Source organism: Mauremys reevesii, linkage group 2 (assembly GCF_016161935.1).
Source record: "Mauremys reevesii isolate NIE-2019 linkage group 2, ASM1616193v1, whole genome shotgun sequence".
Lineage (NCBI taxonomy): Eukaryota > Metazoa > Chordata > Testudines > Geoemydidae > Mauremys > Mauremys reevesii.
Genome location: NC_052624.1, coordinates 87,211,720 through 87,228,723, shown reverse-complemented (window position 1 = coordinate 87,228,723; position 17,004 = coordinate 87,211,720). Strand labels below are relative to the sequence as shown.

The window sequence follows — 17,004 nt, the reverse complement described above, 5'->3', positions numbered from 1 at the left end:
ATAGCAATACGAAAAATTGGTTATCGCACCTGGGAAATGCTACGTGCAAGGAAACTCGTCCTGTGGACTTGGAAGCTGAATGAAGGAAATAAAACAAAGCCACAGGAAAATTTTCCATCTCTCGCTGCTGTTTGAACTCTGACCAGAGATTCCAATGGGTCTGCCCTGAAGGACACTTTGAACTGACAGAGCACACAACTCCGTCACTGTTAGGATTTAGATGATAACTAATTTATGTGCATATGTTTGCTGCTTTAACTTGTAAATAACTCATTTATTTTTCTTAGTTAATAAACCTTTAGACAGTTTCTTACAGGACTGGCTAAAGGGATTGTCTTTGGTGTAAGATCTGGGGTACCAATTGATCTGGAATAAGTGACTGGTCTCTTGGGAGTGGAAGCAACCCGAATATTGTGCGATGCTTGGTGTAAGTGACCATTTACATGAAGTCCAGTTTGTCTGGCTGACAACATAGACGAAGAGCCTAAGGGGCCTGTCTGTGACTCCATGGTAAGACTGTTACAGTGATCCAGGCATTCACAGTCGTTTGGCTTGGTGAAATCTAATTATAGAACACACTACCAGTTTGCGGTGTCTGCCCTGTTTTTTGACAGTCTGCCCTGAGGTAGGCACTCACAGCCACTCCAGACAGTGTTAACACATTAAATAGCAGATAGATGAGCTGGGGGCAGCAGGCCCCAGCCCCCCCGTCCCGCTCGGGTCCCACAGGGGAACGAACGGGGCTGCCGCTGCCTCCACGTGGCAGGAAGTGAAGTCCCCGTCGGAGGCCCTGCGCGGGCAGCTGCTTCCCTCTAACCCCCATCCGTGGGCACGTACAGGGAGCCGCTTCCCCAGGTCAGACCCGGGGCTGCCCCTGCAGGTACTGCCCTGCCCTCCTGCCTGCGCTCGGGGCCAGGCCGGACTCACTCACCCCGTGCTCCCCTGCGTCCCCCGGGCCTCCCTCCAGCGCTTGCGCTGCCATACAGCTGATCAGCGCAAGCCTGGGAAGGAGGAGGAATGCAGCATGCCTGGGGAGGAGGCAGGGATTTGGGGAGGGATCCAATGGGGCAGTGAGGGGCAGGGCTGAGGGCGGGGATTTGGGGAGGGATCCAGTGGGGGAAGGAGGGGATGGAGTCAGGGCATGGGAGCAGAGGGCAAAATTGCTTGTTTGTCCATTGTCCCGACCAAACATCGGTCGGGACGTGGGACAAACAAGCAAATATTGGGACAGTCCCGATAAAATCGGGATGTCTGGTCACCCTACATAGGAGAGTTGTCTGTTATATTTTATTCCAAATGTGGACATGTGAGTAGTGTAAAACCAAACCAAACACTTTAACGTCCGAAACAATGTTTCCCATCATGGTCTTTCATCCAAATGGTGACATTCTGCTGAAATATGATCAGAGGCTATAGTAGTACAAGTCTGATTGCAGACAGAAATCTTATCAATTTATGGCATGGGGCAAAATTTTCAAAAGTGCCTGTGTGACTTAGGAGTGATTTAGGCATTGAAAAGATTAAATCTATTAACTTTAGTGAAATGTAGGCTCCTAAGTCACTTAAGCACTTTTGAAAATTTTCTCTAGGTAATAAACTATGATTCATCTTATAGTTTAGGTGACTGCTGTCAGGATGGTTTGATGTGGTAGTAAAAGGCAATCAGCACCTAGTAGATCAATGACTATAATGAGGCCTTTCATCAACTAGAAGTGATGTATTTAATTTTTACCTGGTGTTAAACTTCATAGCATCTTTGCTATTCAAAAACATTCAGGATGTGATAGACAAGATTCCGTGCCCGAGATGCCTAACTTTCACAGAAATGATGATATTTCTCTATTTTCTTTTGCATTTCTATAAGAATACCAATTGATTTGATCACTGCAGCAAGGCATATAGGGCCAGATCTTCAAAAATAGGAGCTTGACTTTAGGAAAATCTTTGCCATGTTCTGAAATAAAGTATATTTGCCTAGCAGACAGACCATCTGTGTCGGTTATGAAGCTGAGTGAAGCCACTGAGGCCTGAGCAGTCTCTGGGTACGTCTACACTGCAATTAAAAACCCACAGCTAGCCCATGCCAGCTGACTGAGGCTCGTGGGGCTAAGGGGCTGTTTAATTGCAGTGTAGACATTTGGGCTCTGGCTGGACCCCGGGCTGTAGGACCCTGCAAGGTGGGAGGATCCCAGAGCTTGGGTTGCAGCCCAAGCCCAAACGTCTGTTCCACAGTTAAACAGTTACTTAGCCCAGGGCTGCCAGGGGGGGCAAGTGGGGCAATTTGCCCCGGGCTCTGCAGGGGCCCCCACGAGACTATAGTATTGCAACTTTTTTTATGGAAGGGGCCCCCAAAATTGCTTTGCCCCAGGCCCCCTGAATCCTCTGGGTGGCCCTGCCTTAGCCTGAGCCCCACAAGCCCAAGTCAGCTGGCCCAGCAATGGGTGTCTAACTGCAGTGTGGACATACCTCTGAACTCCCCACTGCCCCGGCAAATGTTAGCAGGGCTACAGAAGAGACTTGAAAGACTGGCAAAGCACAACTCAGTCTGGAGAGGCAAATGGAGTTTCCAAGTCAGCTCTTCGGGACAGCCTTACTGTATGGTGCTGAGGCAGAAAAGAATCACAGTAAGCTGCCAGGTTATGGTAAGCCCTGTGGAGGCACTATAGCCTGGAAGTAAAATCTGCATTATAGGTGGAGGGCCTTAAATAACTGCAAACCATTGCAGTCAATTGTGTATGACAGAGCTAGTCAATAACTGAGGGGAAGACATTAGCTCCTGGTGGATTCTTTTCTGATTTTAAAAGCGACTCCATGGTTGTCTGACTCACGCATAGGTTCTAAGGCCAGATAGCGTAGTCTGACCTATATAATACAGGGCATAGAATTTCATGCACTTACTTCTGTAGAGAGCCCAAATGCTGGTATTTATCCCATATATCACTGCACAGACCAAAGGTGCTGACTCCGTGGGTGCTCCAGGGCTGGAGTACCCATGGAAAAAAATTAGTGGGTACTCAGCACCCACTGGCAGCCAAGTTCCCCGCCTCTCCCCGCCGCAAAGCCTCCCACTCACTGATCCACTTCTGAAAGGCAGCAAGAGTTGATGTAAGCAACACAGTGCCTACGCTGATACTGTGTCGACCTAACTACGTCAACTTAATTGCTACACCTCTCACGGAGATGGAGTTAAGTCAGAGTAATGGGCAAGTTACTTCAGTGGGAGCTACATTTTAGTGTAGATGCTCACAGCATTAGATGGATGTAAGCTGCCTTATGTCGATCTAACGCTGGACCAGGGCTAAGCCATTGCAGGGGATGCACAGGCCAGCAGGAAAACTATCATTCCCTCCTGCCTCCCAGAGCAAAGAGGAAGCAGGGAGGGACCTGTGTCTCAGAGGCGTGTTTTTTGAGGCATGCTGCCTTCTGGAGCCATTTCTAGGGTGATGCACAGTCTAGCCCTATGAGAAAAGAAATGGACGGGGGAAGGAAAAATCCCAAGGAAAATATAGATAGAGTGGACCTAAGTCTACTGTTTTATACCTGGGCACCCCAGTTGAAGTCAATGGGGATGAAAAAGTAATTGAGAAGAATTTTGCCCGCTACATATATAGTGTGCAGGGCATGCATTTGTGTCAGCCTCACAGTTTGAGGAATTTCTCCTATCCCTGACACAAAGCACAGGCCTCCCTGAAGCTCCCAGAGCAATCACCCTTGAAAAATACATAGCTCCAAATTACAGGAAAAGGTTCTCAAATGAGTTTGGGATTCCTAAATCCTATGATTTCCATCCAGCTCCATTTATATTTCCTTGGGTCAGTTTTTATTCTGCCTAGGGAAAGACAGATGTAAAAATCCACTAAATGGCAGATGGTAATGGAAATCTGTTCTCCAGAGAGATCAGGATAATGACTCTTTGCAAAGCAGGAGCAGAAGACCTCTGACCCCTGCAGCTCATATTCTACCTCAAATGTAGAGGTCCTATATGACATGGAGTCAAAGGGGAGTTCTCATCTGGTCCAGGCCCCTTTGCTGCCTTCCCTGTTTCCATGCCTTTCTCTGTCTTCCTGGAGCAACTTCCCTGACATCTTCAACTCCTCTTTCATTCCTGCTCCCTCTCCCTAATAAATTACTGCGGTGGGATTAGGCATTGAATTGTCCTTTTTTACCTTTATTTCAACACACTGGGTTCTTCTTGTAAAGCATTCTAAATGAGATGTATTGCAGGATTTTCTGGTTATGCACATTTAATTCTATATTTTTTAAATAAAATTATAGACTATTCATTTCTAGTTAAAAATAAGTTTCTAAAACTCCTCTGATATTTGTCTTCTAATACGATGTGTACTGTTGGCTTTGTTTTACCAGAGTGCAAGCCTAGGAAGAATACTGCTCACGGAGCTACCTGGATGAAAATTACATGCATGAAAGTAAGAAACCACACTGAATACCAAAATGTGCTTCTCTCTCAAACTAGAAGCAAAGCTTCAATAGCAAACTCCAGCCTTTCCCTGGGTATGTCTTTGCCTAAAACCAAGAAAATAAAAAGAGAAGGAGTGGCTGTAGCCCATGCATCTGTGAAGAATCACAACAAAGAGTACGTGAACATATGTGTTATACAGAAAATGTTATGCTGAAAGTATCAGTGAAACCAGAATGGATTGACATGGACCACAATGCTTTAAGTCTAAGGCATGAAACCAATAGAAGGAACAGGATGGGATTTTCAAAGGAGCTTAAGCCAGAGAATTAGGAACTAACTCCCACTGAAATTCAATGGGAATTTTTTTCAGTTTTGTGCATAGGCTTCTTTGAAAATCCCCAGTCCTCAGTAAGTATGTGTATTATGGTAGTACCCAAAGGCCCCAGCTGAAATCAGTGCCCCATTGTGCTAGTCACTGCAGAAACACCTAGTAAGAGATCATCTCTGCACTGAAGAAGGTTCAATCTAAATAGACAAGACAAAATTGTTATTCCCATTTTACAGATGGGGAACTGAGGCACAGGGTACATCTACACAGTGATAACAAGCCCATGGCTGGTCCAGATTAGCTGACTCAGGCTTGCAGTGCTCAGACTGTGGGCTGAAAAATTGCTGTGTAGATATTTGGGCTCAGACTGGAGTCTGAGCTCTAGGACCCTGTGAGGTGGGAGGATCCCAAAGCTTGGGCTCCAGTCTGAGTCCAAACATCTACATTGCAATTTCTCAGCCTGGAGCCCAAGGTCTGAGAGCCTGAGTTAGTAACGTGAGTAATGTTTGCTTATCCATATGTTGTTGTACCCACAGAGAGATTGACTTGCCTAAGGTTACACAGTCTGTGGCAGGCAGAGCTGCGTATTGAAGCCCAGTGTCCTGAATCCCTGTTCAGTTGCCTTCCAAGATCATCCTTCCTTTCTGGAGGAAGAGATAACAGTCTTATTTTTATTTCTCCTCCACTTCTTGGGTTATGCAAAATATATCTGCCTTTGATTTTACAAAGCAATAAAAGCTCTGATTCGGAAGGGTTCCAGCATCCCAAACTAGCCAGGATTTCTTGTGCAATCCCTCAAAGTTAGGTAGGTTATAGTAAGAAACTGCAATAGATTAATGGATCCTGGAAAAGTTTGAGAAGTACTGATCTAGAAAGAGTGCAGTCACACATGCCATCTTCATACTACTTTTTCTGCTGTCATTCACTAACTTCAGCCCTTGTTCTGTGAGCTGGTCTGCAGGGCAGAACCCTGTGTGTGGGCAGAGTGCCAATGACTTAACTGGGGATCTGTGCACAGGGGAGTGTTCATATGTGGGGGGAGCAACTTTCAGGATCGAGGCCCTAGATTGTAAGCTCATGAGGGTAATGACCTCAGACCAAAGTCATCTTACTTCACTGAAGTTAATGTAGTTACATCAGGGATGAATTTGGTCCGTGGTCTTTCAACACTGATGCAAAGTGCAAACCCTGTGGTGCTGTAGGAAAAAAACAAAACATGGTAATTAAAGATGGGGCAAACCCACTTTTTTTAAAATTCCACCTTCACTAACTTTGGTGGTTATGGGTTAGGGGAAAAAACCCTAAAAGAATGTGGAACCAACTCACCTCTGGTTCTGGTTTAGCAAACCTGGATTATACATTTTTTTGCAAATTAAAAACACAGCTTTCTTGGCCCAGTTATAATAGCAGTGTATGCTAGTTTGAATAATTGTACTGTTTTCCTTGAAACATGGGCTATTTACTCTTGCTGTCATTTCATTGCCATTTTTACTTCTGGTTACCATTTCCTAGTGGTTACCCAACTGGGAGTTTTGCCATTGACTTCAATGGGAGGAGGATCAGGGTCGTAGTTTCTATTCTGATCTGTTTAGGTTCTTAGGGAAGGCTTTTTAAAAAAACCTACTGCCCTGGTATTATTTTCTGTTTAGTCATGCTGGTTTTAGCCCCTCTACTAGCACCAACAGAACATTGCTCTCTTTAAACTGGACATTGGGCTGGGCTATAGTGTAGCCTGATTTAGGGTGTACTGATAATATTAATTTGGATAATATGGGAATTTAGTTTATTTATTTAATTTTATTTGATTTCATTAATAATATTAATAATTATTATATCAATATTAATTAGTATGGGCTTTAGGCTAGCCAATCTGTTTGATCAGTAGATAAAAGTTCTTGTCCTGAATCAGGCTCCACAGAATTTGTAAAGGACCCTTGAGGGTATGACAGGAAGCTCACACTGAGACAGATATAGCCTTAAAGACATTTTATTAAAATTAATAATAGTAAGTAAATGGTAAAATACCCAGAGTTACAAAGTCAGGGCCGCCCAGAGGATTCAGGGGGCCTCGAGCAAAGCAATTTCAGGGGCCCCTTCCATAAATAAAAGTTGCAATATTATAGAATACTAAATTCTCGTGGGCCCGGGGTAAATTGCTCCACTTGCCCCTCCCAGCCCTCTGGACGGCCTTGTACAAAGTTACAATTGCATTACTGCTATTCAAAAGATACATATGATAATATAGTATTATATTCGAAAAGCTTTGGTTAATATACTCACGCCCTTCCTTGATAACCTTGGTAAGGGACACAGGAACAGCTTTGTGGTTCAGGTTTCTCAATTCTTGAGTGAGGGATGCAGTGCTTAGAAAATGCTAAGAGCTATCAAAGCTGACTAGGGTTTACTTGACTAACTTAAACTGCAGTTAAAACCTAATAAACAAACTAAGAATAAAACGTAGGGAGACCAAGCTTAGCCTAGTTCCCTTGAAACTTAAAGTTTAAGAAGAACAAGTATAGCCTACTGATAGTAGCAGTCATCATAGAATAGATAGAGTGGAGGAAGTAAGAGTAAAGTGAGAATGGAGATGGAGTAAAGTGAGAATGGAGTCAAGTAAGAACTGGAATACTCTGTTGAGGTGGTCACCTCTTTTAGAGGGCAAAGTGCCGGAAATCCTTCCTCCTATGCCCAAATTTCATTCCTCACCCACAGAAATGTTAGGGTATAGTTACCCCATAGGCTAATATGTATGTGCATATTGATGACAGGTATGTACACACATCAGTCTGTTGTGGTGTACTTGTTAAGTCTGTGCGTACAACATTGAACCCCTCCCCCCATGCCATTCTCCATTGTCTATTGGTCTAAATAAAAGGTCATAGGCGTAGGTACTTATCTATTTAGATAACAAGCTATAGGTGAACTTTGCTTTCTGAGTAAAAGGTCTTAATATAGATATGCCAACTTTGCTTTAGCTTAACATACAGGATATGGCCTGTAGGTCTCCTGCATTACAGCCAAACTTACTTTAATATAAATCTATAAACCTATTACAATAAACCAAATACTTAAACTATAAGAAAAGATATATGTATGCAAGCAAGCAGGTCAGTCCTATAGGCTACAATAGATTAGAAGTGTAAGCCACATGGTCTTTGCTAATTTAAAGCTGTGGATGAATGTTAATTTTTTAGCATTGGGGATCTTTAACAGAGGCATTTCAATTGCTCAATTAAGTAGATATAATAAAGGTGAAAAACAGACCTAAAATGTTCTGACTAATGCATCTGTACTCAAGTCAGACATCTTCCGATCTTGCTTCTTACGGCACATTTAAAGGGATGGGATTTTGCATTTTTGCTTGATTCTCTGCTCATACTGCTGAACACTCCTTGGGAAGTTAAAGCCACGATTCTGTCCCCTCCTGTGGCCTTCTTATATTGCCCTGGCTGGAAAAAGGTTTCATAAAGGGTGCAGAATGGCCCTCTGGGAATACCTGTTAAGTAAAGGGATTCCCTTGCTGTTGTAAGGCTGGCAAAGAGCCCTATGCTACTCCCCTACACAGTGAGAGGGAAGGGATGTTGCTGGAGCACACTGCTTCAGCTCTTGTGGGATGCAGAGCGGCCCATCGGCAACGTTGCAAGGGCACCGTTACTTAGAGCAACACTTGGGAAAAAGCCCGAGTAAAGGGATTGTCTGGCTATAAGAGGGTTGGCAGAGCCACACTTTGCCAACATCTGGCATAGCAGCATAGGAGGAGTGTGTCCAGGAGTGGGAGGGCCAGTCTCAGAGTAGGCTCGATGTAGCTGCATGTCACCAGAACACTGCACCCCTGGAGATTTAAACTGCAGTAGGATCTGGGCAGCACCCTGGCCTCGCCTAGAATCTGGGACTGCAAAGGTGGTATAAGGCCATCCGTGCCTTCCTGCTCCCTGGCCCACATCTCACCTCCTGTGAGGCACAGCACAGAAACTCAGCCTTAAAATGGACTCCCCAAATTTCTAAAAAAGTTGTGAGACAAACCACAGTGTATGGAAGGGGGAGGGGGGAGAAATGCCACACCTGCTCCTCAGTAGTCCTGTCAAGTTATACCACAAACATAAAGAATGTCTGAGAATTCTCTTAGGAGAACAGACGCTGTATGCCAGATGATGCTAAATGCGGACTGATGCATTCTTTGTGGCAGGTCTTAATGTTGGACCAAATATTATTTTAAGTGAAATACAGAAGTTTAAGGCATATACAATGAGTCTCATGCTACCAAAAGGCAAGCAATGGCCAATAGGTATATACTATTTTTTGCACTGCTTTTACCCCACAGTCTCACTAGTTCTTCTGAATTTCAGATCTGATGATCTCCACAAGCCTGCTGTAAGTGTGACCTGAAGGGACATTTGACTGGGGAAGGAACTGTTGTAAGAGCTCTTGCATAATCCCTGCTCTAAGCAAACTGTTTCTTGGTAATAGGCTCAGAAGCCTGAACTCCTCTGGAGATCATCTCTCCATCACTGCTGGCTGTACAGAGGCGTTAAACAAATGACATGACATAAGAGGTTTAAAAGATAAAAACTTATAGCATGGGATTTTTCAAAAGCAACGAACACTGGCCTAGCTCTGGTCCCACTGAAGTTACCAATAAAACATTCATTTCAGTGGGCGCAGTAAGGCAAACGCTGAATGCTTCTGAAAATTCTACCACAGAACCACTTCTTTCTTTATCTTTTCCAGGCTTATCAGCTTCAGTATAATTTCAATACAGCTCAGCCCAGTTTGAAGGCAACCCACTAGACACCTGTCCCAATGCAAGCGCATTACAGTTTATTATGATCCCTCCCTAGAGCTATATAATATTCAATGTTTTGCTTCACAAAAGAAATGTGGATGAAGAACCAAAGAAAAGATTTGCACATGGGCTTACACCCACTGAGCTGCTGACATCACTATCAGTAATGGCAAATAAAAATACTATATGGAATCTGTGGTTTCCAGTACAATTACTATGTAGTGGGTGTGCCATAATACACCCCTGTATTCACACTCTATACTCTATTGCAGGGGTAGGCAACCTATGGCCCGTGAGCCAAAGACGGCACGCGAGCTGATTTTCAGTGGCACTCACACTGCCCGGGTCCTGGCCACTGGTCCAGGGAGCTCTGCATTTTAATTTAATTTTAAATTAAGCTGCTTAAACATTTTAAAAACCTTATTTACTTTACATACAACAATGGTTTAGTTTAGTTATATATTATAGACTTATAGAAAGAGACCTTCTAAAAATGTTAAAATGTATTACTGGCACGCGAAACCTTAAATTAGAGTGAATAAATGAAGACTCGGCACAGCACTTCTGAAAGGTTGCTGACCCCTGCTCTATTGTAATAATCTTTGTCCTAGGTATACATGGTAAGGTATCGTTTGAAAACTCATAATCTGCTGGTCAGTATTGTGCTGATAAACTATGAGTGGCAACATTGTATGTGAAGTTATATGACTCCCTTGTATGATGTTAACAACACATGTTTCAAACCCCACAGCCCTGCCAAGCTGAAGTCAGCAAACAGGTCTGGCCTAAACAAAGGAATGTGTTTAATTTGCTTAATAAGCAGTAAACAGAGTCATCAAGCAGGAAGGGAAAACAAAAGAGACTCAAACAGGTGGAATAAAACTCCAGCAGGATGTTAGGGGGCTTATTTTTTTACCCTCTTACTTTCCTTGTTTTTCTCGCATGAACAGAGAGCAACAATACCCGGAGTCCGAAGGTGCAAACAATTTGATGTTTATTGGGGTGAACTTTCAGCAAGCATGATTTTAATTTCCTTCCTTAGTGTCTCCTTTCCCAGCTTTGATACCACAGAGCCTTGCCTGTGTCCCTGTCCCCATTCCCTGTTCCCATTTCCCCATCCCCATTCCCTGTTCCCATTCCCCCACTTACTTCCTGATTGACTGCAGACTATATAGTAAAACTTGACTTTTGCTTAGCTATACCTTAACCAATCATTTTACTGAAATTTAACTAACCAGTCCTAACATATTGTAACATGATTATTTAACCAATTATATCCCACCACCTTAAATGGTTTACACCCAACAAAATTAATTATACAGCAGACAGAAACAATTACAGAACCAGACAGTGATTATACAGACAAACAATAGGGAAGTAGAGATTACAGTGATAGAACAATACAGAAATGAGGATTTCACATCCCAGCTATTGATAAGTGAGTTCTTGCCAGACAAGATGCTATTAAACTAAGTTTTCTTTTACATTTTCTAGACTCTTCCCTTTCTCTGGAGGTGATAAGAATATCAGGACAGGATTGTATTTCTAACAGCCCAATAGCACCTTATTCCAATGTGACTAGTATGGAATGCAAGGATGTGACCATACACTTTCCAGTTTATGGCTGCCTCTGCTACTTAGCTGAAGGCCTTAGCCTAAGAACAAGGCCTCAGACTGTCACAGTAAGAGAAGGCCCTTATACCAGCAGACAGTGATTTTGATTTTTTCTTTTATACTTTTGGAACCCTAATAGGATTTTAATTAAGTACCATGTTTTGTTTGCATTTCTTTTACCCCTTTTTAACTAGCTAAGTGATAAAAATACACCTAAATTCTTAAAGTATAGGCCTTTGCAGACAGGCCTGAATATCTATATCCTAACACAGGGAACATCCTTCCACACAGATTCTTTGTCTCTTGGTTTTCAGCTGGAAATGTTTTTCAAGTGGGGACTGAAACTATAAAAAGGAGAGGCAGATACCCCAAAGCACCTCTCTCTCTCTCCCCCTGCCCATCACATTCTCTGCACCTGAGAAGACAAAAGGAAACAACCCTTTCCATTTCTTATAAGGAGTCTTGAAGTTTAAATCCTCTCAGTGTGCCAGATATATTTGCATTGATCTGCTTAGCTCTTAGAAGTCCAGGGGCTCCGGGCTGCTGGCCCCGTGCTGCCCGGGGTCCCTAGGGACAGGCTCTATACGCCATTAGGGAACTTTTTCCCAAGAACCCCCTGTAACATTTTGCGAACCCCCAGGGATTCACGAACCCATTTGGGAACCACTGCCCTAAAGGAAGAGTGAGCTTAATATTTCTGGACTGTCAGAGAGGGCTGGAGAGTACAGGAGATACATTTCTGGGGGAAAGTCTGGGACAGGGACTGTGTTGGGGTCACCCTGCCGTATAACCAAGGCTGGTAAGAGCCAGGATGCAACTGGCAGCTGCAGTTACACAAACGCATCTGGGAGTGACCTATATGCTGGTGGCTATTTGTGAGCAGTCCTGGTTGAAGGAGCAGCAAGGCATTGCTAGGCACCCCAGGACACAGGGCAGGGATGACACACTCGTCTGGATTGTAAGCCTGCATGTCACCGTAGGTGAAATCCTTCCCCCACTGAAGCCGATGGCAAAATTCTGATTGAGCATGTATTGGCTTGCTGTGGGTATCCCAGCATTTTAAGCAGCCCTGCTAGAACAGCAGCTCTGAGGAAGTGACATTCATTAGAATGAGAGCTTTGCCAGAGTACACAAACTACTCATGCTCAATATAACTAACCCTAGCTCTTCACATTTCAAGTATGTATGCAGGGTCAAATAAAACATCCACAGGATAAAGCCCACTTTGATTTTTTTTTACCTTTATAACAATGATTCAGATGTTCTCTGAGAGGGTTACACAACTGTTTTTGGCTAAATAACTGTAACCTTTGTAGGGAAAGGTTACATTTTATAACAATACTGTGAAAGGTAACAGCTTAGGGCATGTGAAACAGACAATGCTAGAATAAAATGTATGGAGGGAAAAAGTGCTTGTGGACCTGAAATTCAATGATAAATTCCTGGTGAATTTCCATGACAATGGCTATTCCATTTCAAGCAGCCTCCTAACACATGTGGCTGCATGAAGTAGCTCCTTTGCCTGCAGTTTAATTAAATGCCCATTCGTTGCTATGTTTTCTGTTCATCGATAATGAAACTGCAGAACAATGAATGTTAATAGCAGGACGTTTTGCAGATACATGTGAAAGCAACCTTTCTTTTGTAATATTAAACACCAAAAAAGACTATAGAGTTCCCTTTTTATCCCTCAGTGCCATGAAATTAACATCAAAGATTAGAAAATGCAATTCAGTCCTTCTGGCAAGTGGCTATTGAGAAATGAGTTGAATAGGACTCTGTTCTCATTACATAAATATAATCTAGCAAAGCCAAGCAAGTTTTATTTAGTCTCGTCCTCCCATTTCAAGAACCATGAGGGAACAAAACCCTTTGCAAATCAGAAGAGAATGTATATGCTGCAAATTTAGTCACAAGGCCAAATCCTGTTTGCCTTACTCATGTAAAAAATTTGCCAACGGTATGCCCCCCTTCTGTATGTGCTTTTCTGATGATTCTAATCAAAGCTGTTAAAGTACTGGTCTAGGCTGGAAAGTGACTCTGTAAAAATGGTATTGCGGGGTTCCAGATTTAAAGTATGCCGTTCACAATAAAAAGTTAATATTCCTAACTGCCAGCCTGCAAATTCAACCTGGGCTCTGAAAGACAAGGTGACATTTTCCTTCCTATGCATCATGAGCAGTAATAAAGACTCTGCAGGCCAAATTATGACTTTGGGGTCTGATTCAGAGCCCTCTAAAGTCAATGGAGTCTTTCCAAATCCTTTGAGGAGATGGGCCTCAGTGTCACCTGTGGAGTCCTGTTGCCTTCAGTGACTTTGCACATGTATAACTAACTGGAGTTTTGTCAACAGTGCTGTTGCTGATGGATAAGGACTGGAAACTGGCTCAGCCTCTTAGCTGTATTGGAGTGCTAATAGGAGTAAAAAGCATTACAATTTATTTTAAGATATTAAAGTCAGCTGATCTGGCTCTACACTCACACAAGGAGCAGGTTTATTGACTCAGATGGTGCAATTTTTACAGTGATATTTAAGAGTCAAACTGCACATTAAATCCTCTTGAGAGGTTTGTAAATTCACCTATGCTGTTCTTTAGGGTATATCAACACTATAATTAAAAAACCCATGCCTGGCCCATGCCAGCTGACTTGGGCTTGTGGGGCTCAGACTAAGGGGCTGTTTAATTGTGGTGTAGACTTCAGGCTTGGGCTGGAACCCAAGCTCTGGGACCCCCTGAGGGGCAGGGTCCAAGAGCCCAGACTGCAGCCTGAGCCCAAAGGTCTACACCACAATTAAACAACTCCTTAGCCTGAGCCCCATGAGCATGGGTCAACTTCCGCAGACCAGCTGCGGGTTTTTAATTGCAATGTAGACAGACCCTAAGTTGTTTGCACTTAGTTATCTATCCGGTGGCACCGAGTTGAGAAAGATTGGAACTTTTCCCCACCTCTGAGATGTGGCACATCACTCCTGGCTCCAGAATGGAAATGGGAGTATTTAGCTCTGTGAAGCAGCAGAGAAGCCAAGGTAACTCCTAAGGCCTGGTCTACACAGGGGTGGGGTGGGGGATCAATCTAAGATACGCAAGTTCAGTTATGAGAATAGCGTAGCTGAAGTCAACGTATCATAGATTGAATTAAAATTACTTATGTCGCATCCTCGCAGCGCTGGATCGAGGGCCGTGGCTCCCCCGTTGACTTTGCTTCCGCCTCTCACACTGCTGGAGTTCAGCAGTCAATGGGAGAGTGATCAGGGATCGATTTATAGCGTCTACACTACACATGATAAATCTATCCCCAATAGATAGATAGCTACCTGATCCGGCGGGTAGTGTAGACGTACCCTCTTTTACAGCCATGCAGAAACCATATTCCTGCCCTTCCCTGGCACCACCCATTCAAGAAACTCAATTACTACCCCCATTATCAGATTCGCTGCTATTTCACACTATGACCACAGCACCTTAGCCTGAAATTCATTTAGAGACTCTCCAGGCTTTCACTGAGCTCAGGAGTTTCAGCCTGTGTGTGATCTGCAATGCGGGGCACAGAAGGGAGTGCTTAGAACAGGACCAACGGGATGTAAAGCCAGTGGATCCAGCATCCTGAGGAAATAGAAAAAGGACAAGAGTTAACTAGATAGAGAATAGCTGCAGAAAAGTGACTACAAAGGGATTCAGCACATTAGGAAGCAACTGGCCCAATGCCCAGGCTCCTACCAAACTCTGCAACCTCCTTGGTTATGACTACACTGCAATAAAACACCCGCGGCTGGCCTGTGGTGATTTGTGGGGCTCAGGGTGTGGGGCTGTAAAATTGCGGTGTAGGTATGCAGGCTGAGCCCGAACGCCTACACTGCAATTTTATAGCCCGCAGCCTGTGCCCTCCCAGCCCGAGTCAGCTGACATGGGCCAGCCATGTGTGTTTTATTGCAGTGTAGACACACCCCTTCTGACCAGGGTGGTTCACCGGGAGCCATTGTGGAGCTCTTCTTTGCATCAAGTGCTTTGTGGAACGCTGGTGCCTTCCCAGCAGCAGTGGCCGATAGTCCCTTGTTCCTTCCCTTCCCTGGCAGACTAACTCTTGGGAAAGACAGGAAACCCCAATCAGGTCACTACTATTGGACACAAATAATGCCCAAGACACAACAGGTCCCAACTTCAGCTTTACCTGTCTCCTGCCAGCAGTTCTTCTCCCTCACCATAGCTTCTTTCTCATTGTTCTGTCCTACCTCTGTTCTTGGTGCGTGACTCTTATCATCTCTGCTTGTCACGCCTCAGTCATCCTTTGCCCCCCTTTCGTTTATCCTCTTGTCTACGTGTAACCCCTTACTGCCAGAGACAAAAGATCTCTCCACACTCACTGATGGTGAAAAGGGAAAAGTGTTGCCATAAAGAGTTTAATTTGCATAGGCTACCTACTCACAATTCCTCTAGTGGCACTTGTGGAGTCACTATAACTATCCATGAAATTGGATTCTGGCAGATTGTGGGTTCCCAGACAACTAGTGAAGAATTTGTTTTCAGAGATTTGGGATCTCTCCTGGAAGGAATTCTAATTGTTCTCAGTTATCTTCTAAGGTGACTTTGTAGCACGAGAGTGTGGACAGGTAATATTGCTCTGAGAATCATCACAGAGAACAGCAACAGATTTAAGGGGATTCCAATGAAGTTTGCCTCCCCTGTGCCTCAATAAACTTGAAGTAATAAACTGGGTTAAATGGTGGCCCGTCAACTGGCACCAGCAAAGCAACTCCCTGGGGACCAAAGAGACATGTGCAAGGAAATACGAGGGCTACTTGCTGATTCAAACCGTGAGTGATGTTTGGTGGCTAGATGAGGTAGTGCAGGTAAGAAACTCAACTGTGGGACAGTCTTACTGGCAGGTGGGAAGGGAGTTAGGCAGACAGCTGCCAAAGTTACTGGAAGAGGGTTGCATTTTGATCTCTTTCTTCATATAAATTCTGATGCTGTGTTTTCTCAAATTTACAGTTGTGTTCCCTTTCCCGTAATACAAATGTTCTTGACTTTATCCATTCCTACAGTGCTTGTGAGTGGGGAAGTTCTGCCTACTAAGGGCATCCAGGGAGTGAGTTCAGGTTTCTGGGTGGGGGGAGGCTCAAGCTGGGTTAATTATTTGTCATGAGGGACCTTACTGAACTCAGCCCTTCTTGCAGCTATTAACCACCTGGCAGAAGGGTGTTACATGTGTTCACATCTCCCTTGTCTATCCCACATCTAGTCTTATAGTTCCTCGCTCATTGTCACTACCCTTATCTTGGCCTTCATTGTACCGCCTTTCCCTTGTTGCTCCCCTTCCACCTCTTATTACTCCTGTTTTCCTTTATCTTTCTGTATTTTCCACACCCTTCCTCACCCATTCCTAGGTCTCTGACTTCCTTTCTCTGCTGTTTCTAATCACTCTCCTTTGCCCCTGCAGATCCCAATCTGGTTGCTGAGTGCAGTCATGGCAGCTTTCCCAGGCACTCTAAGGACAGAATGTTATGCAACTGCTAAGACATCAACTGGACACAAGCTGCTGACATCACAGTATGGTTGCATCATTTTTTATGATGAGCTCACTCAGGGCTAGGTTGGTCTCATCTGCTTCTGATTTCCCCAGGCAACTCTGTGTGGTGTCCCAGGCCCCTTCACAGATTATTGATTTCAGAACAAGAAACAGAAGACTCAGAGGAGGCAGTGTTGTCTAGAGAATAGAGCATGGATTTGGGGATTAGGATTCCTGGATTTTCCTGGCTCTGCATGATCTTGGCTGAATCAGTCTCAGGGTATGTCTACACTACGAAATTAGGTCGATTTTATAGAAGTCGATTTTTTTAGAAAATGATTTTTATACAGT

General features: G+C 44.0%; 1 protein-coding gene across 8 annotated transcripts in view; it reads right to left on the bottom strand.

The window, feature by feature from the left end:
* PPP1R17 (protein phosphatase 1 regulatory subunit 17) overlaps positions 1-16,656 on the bottom strand; it is a 47,096-nt gene extending 30,440 nt beyond the window's left edge. For 3 of the 8 annotated variants that reach the window (XM_039525363.1, XM_039525361.1, XM_039525359.1), the window contains exons 1-3: positions 16,522-16,656; positions 15,316-15,507; positions 14,609-14,750 (exon numbers count right to left, since the gene is read on the bottom strand). The gene's annotated coding sequence lies outside the window, so the exon portion shown is untranslated. Of the gene's footprint in view, positions 1-5,860; positions 5,945-14,608; positions 14,751-15,315; positions 15,508-15,570; positions 15,938-16,521 lie in introns of those variants that run through there. The other 5 variants (XM_039525360.1, XM_039525355.1, XM_039525356.1 and 2 more) reach the window with 5 other exon arrangements.
* Between the last annotated feature and the right edge of the window lie 348 nt (positions 16,657-17,004).